Below are 4,662 nucleotides of genomic sequence, written 5' to 3'. Positions count from 1 at the left end.
AAGTATATGTTAACGTGCAAATTTCTGCAATAGAAATGTGAATGATTTCTCCCTGGCAGGGAAGATCACCAAAGGTTATGGTTTTATTTCCCAGAAATACATTAACCAGTTTTGTATCAAATCTAGAATTTCATTTCAATATTTACTTTCTTTAATGGCTGTATAATCCCCTCAGCCTATACCTCTCCTTTTAATCAGTCCCACTCTCTCGTTGACTTCCCCATCAACAAGGTGAACACATTTTAACAGGTATTCATTTACTTTTTTTTGTAGGAAAGTCATGTTTTTATTTTTATTTTTAAATTGTATTTTGTATATGTATTGCTGAAGTGAGCAATGAATATTGTATTTTGTTAGTTCTCAGGAAAAAGAGAATTGAGTTGTTGACACCTGAAAAGTATCGTATTTTCTTTTTTTGGGTTCTTATGAATTTCCTGGTTTTGATGGCTTCTGCAATATTTTATCAACTACCTGGCCTTTTGCTTTAGTGAGGGCCTGCTATTAGTAAATGTTATGCTTTTGTTATCTGGAACATATTTACTTCATCTTTTTAACTGGAATAAACTTGAAATGAATAGTCAGACACTCTAAGCTCACATTCTAGGTTGACTCTTACAGGTCTTTGACAATATTATGCTACTGTCCTCTGGCTCCATTTGTTGCTGCTAAGAATTCAGAAGTCAGTCTAAGAGTTATTTTATCATAGATAATTTCTTTTTTCTTTCTGTCTGCTTTGTAATTTCTTTTTCTTTGGTGTTCTGTACTTTGTAAGAGTTTTAATGTAAATTCATTCTTATTTACATTGCTTATAATTCATGAGGTTTCTTGATGCTGAGGGTTTGTGTTTTTCATCAATTTCAGGATGAATGAATAACTCCTCAAATATTACTTCTTCTCATTATTTCTATGATCTTATTCCAGAATTCCAAATAATTGTATGTTAAATGCTTTTACTCTACTTTCTGCTATTTAACATATTGTCTTCCCTCCATAACTCACCCTTGGGGCTGTGACCAAGGTATTTCTTCATATCTATTGTTGTTTTTACTAATTCTTTCTTTAGCAGTGGTTATTATTCTCTTCTACCCCATCAGCATATGAAAGATATGCAACATCATTTATAATTGGAAAAATGCAAGCTGAAATTATTACACTTTTATCAGAATGGCTAACATTGCAAAACAAGATAAGAATGTGGGGAAGTAGACACAATACTGGAAGAAGTGTAAATTGGTACGATCCTTTAGAAAGCAATTACTACTATTTACTCATGTTAAAGATTTTCATTCCCTTTGAGCTAGCAATGGTGCTCATAAATATAAAAAGTAACAGAAATACAGGGACATATGCACTCATAAACTCACAGGATTGTCCATGTGTCTTAGTTATTTTTCTCCTTGCTGGGACAAAATACCTGACATGCACAGTTAAAGGAGGAAAGGTTTATTTGGCTGACAGTTTGTAGAGGCTTCAGTCCATAGTTGGTTGGTTCCAAGGCAAAGTGGCACAGCAGAGGAGCATCCCAGAGGAGAAGCAGTCCGTGTCAGAGCAGACAGGAAGCAGCAGCAGGCCTACCCTTATATTCCACCCAGGTCATACCACACCAAGGGTGGCCTTCCCACTGTCCATGCCTCGAACTGCTAAACCAAGCAATGGGCTAATCTGGTATCACACACCCATAATCCAGTCACCTCACAAAGGCCTAACCTATGAGCACATGAAGTTTTTTTGGGATGCCATTCACAAGCCATAGCACTGCGGCAACATTATCCATTATGTTTTCAAACTGGAGGCAACCTAAATGTTTGTCTATAGACACATAAATTGTGATATGTTCATAAAATGATAAATTACAAGGAGTTATAAATGAACTCTAATGACACATGATAATGTGGCTATATCTCATAAGCACAATTTTAAATAAAAGAAATAAAAATCAAGATAATGTGTTTGGTATTAATCCATTTATGTAAGTAAATAAAAACCACCACCAACAGCAACAAAGGAAAAAGGAAAAGAACCATGAATTTTGGTATAGAGGGAGGAAGCATAGTGATCAGGAAAGAACACCCACCCTGGGGTTTTCAGACAGTGTTCTGTTTCTTTACCTAGTTGATGGTTACTTACATGCTCACTTTACAATGGACCACAGAAGTATGTTGTTTCATAAAAGATAAAATATTTTTGGGCCAGGGATTTAGCTCAGTGGTGCTGCCACCTGCCTCACAAGCACAAGGTCCTGAGTTCAATCCCTGGTACCAAAAAAAAAAAAAAGATAAAATATTTTAATTTGTAAAACAATGGAAACACTACATATCTCAATGTATGAGATGTAGCTAAAGTGGTACTTGAAGGGAAATTTATAGCCTTAAGATGATTATATTATAAAATAATAGCCAAAAAATAAAAAAACTGAACATCTGATTTAAGAAGTTAAAAAAAACAAAATAACCCAAATAAGATAAAATGAAAATAATGAAGCTTGAGAAGAAATTAATAAATTAATAAAAAGTATAGCTTGAAATGTAGAATAAAAATGATGAGAGTTTGTTCTTTGATATGACTGATAAAATTAACAAACTTCTAGCAATATTCATAAAGACAATACAAAATAGTCATTACTAGCAATGAGAAAGGAAGATGGAGTAGATTAGCAGAGATTAGAAAGATAATACAAGACTACTATGAATACGTTTATGCCAATAAACAGAAACAAGTGAAACAGACAAATGAATGGAAAAATATAATTGATGGAAATTAATTTAAAATTGGAAGAAGAATTGAACAATGCATGGTGGTGTGTGGTGGAGGAGGCTGAGGCAGGAAGATCCCAGATTGAGTCCCACTTAGGCAACTTGGTGAAAAACCCTACCTTAAGAAAAGAAAAACAAAAGAAAAATTGACTAGTTTCATAATCATTACATAATTGTATTAGTAATAATCTTTCTGCTAAAACATTTCCACCTCATATAGTTTCATAAGTAGGTTTTATCAGACTTTAAGAAACAGTTTACTAAAATATTTCATGAACTCTTACAAAGAAAAGAAGAGGAAATACCTCCCAACTCAGCTTATGAAGCTAACAAAAAATCATAACAACTTCAGACAAGTTCAACAATAAAGGAAAATTACAGATCGATCTCATTCATCAATACAGATGCAAGCATCACAAAGAAAACTACAAATACAGAGTCCAGCAAAAAAGGGAAAGAAGAACTTATAATAAATATTTTAATACTAAATTTACTGAGACATCATGAGATTCATACAAGTTATTTTTGGCTTCTACGATTACAAGAGGAGCTTAATTTAAGGTGGTGGTCATGAGCTCCCAGACATTTATTAGTATTGCAAACTGCTGACCTGTGTATACATTTTTTGTCAGACTCTGTATATATTATACATAATGAGTGAGACAATGACTTCATGACTGAATTGGAGGATTTATCTCAGAAATGGAAGGCTGATTTAACATTTGAACTTTACTACGTTTATAGGTCAAATGAGAAAATCCAATTGGCATTCTCTCAATAAGAAAAGAAAAATTGTCCAAATAACGCACAACGTCAATTTATGATAATGTTAGCAAACAGGCACAGGCATAGAACTTTCTGAACCTGATAAGGTTATATATATTTATGGCAAAGGGCTGGGGATTTAGCTCAGTGGCTCTGCTGCCTGCCTTGCAAGTGCAAGGTCCCAAGTTCAATTGCTGGTACCAAAAATAAATAAATAAAATAAAAAAAAATATATGGCAAATACTACACTAAACAGTGAAACAGAAAAAGGAGAGAAAAGATAAGGATTACTGCTTTCAACATTTCTGGCTAGTTCAATAAGATAAGGGAATAAAATATTCTAAGGTATTAGAAGGAAGAAACAAAGCTGTCATTATTTATAGGTGATATGATTGCTTGCAAAGATCATCAATAACTTTTCAGAATTTATGGAAGTTTAACAACACTGCCAATTACAAACTTAATATAAGGAAGTCAATTGCATTTGTATATATTAATAACATTTGGAGAATTTAATGAGATAAAATGATCACATGATAGCAAAACAATCTAAGGTACTTTGGAATAAATCTAACAATGTGTAAGGGCTATATAGATAAATGTGCCTAACTTCACTGAAAGACCTTAAAGGTGGAGAATGCATAATTTTAGAAATTATGTCCATTTTCCCAAATTTGAGCCCTAGATTTAAAGCATTTCCAATAAAAATATCAACATGGTTTTTCATGGAATTTGGCAAACTGGTTGTAATATTTATTTGGAAAGGCAAAAGTCAAAGGATAGTCAGCACACAGAGTGGAACGAGTTTCTTTACTAGTTATTAAACCTTACTAAAGCAATAGCAGCTAAGACAGTGGGGCACTAGAGACAGAAAGGCCGGCAGAGTCCAGGAACCAAACTAGAGTATGGAAACTTGATAAATAACAAAAATGGCATAAAGGAGAGAGGGGAAGTGCTAGACTAGTCAAAAACCATCCATTTGTGATAACAAATTAAATTTGTTATCACATCACATACAGAAATCAATCCTAGACTGATTAAGGGCTCAAAGATGAAAGGCAAAATTAAAGCCTTTTGGAAAAACATACAACATCTTTAATATCTTAGGGTAAGGAAGGATTTTTTTTTTTTTTTTTTTTTTGTC

Source organism: Fukomys damarensis, unplaced genomic scaffold (assembly GCF_012274545.1).
Source record: "Fukomys damarensis isolate Sample0158 unplaced genomic scaffold, DMR_v1.0_HiC HiC_scaffold_16, whole genome shotgun sequence".
NCBI lineage: Eukaryota > Metazoa > Chordata > Mammalia > Rodentia > Bathyergidae > Fukomys > Fukomys damarensis.
Note: the sequence above shows the minus strand (reverse complement) of the source record.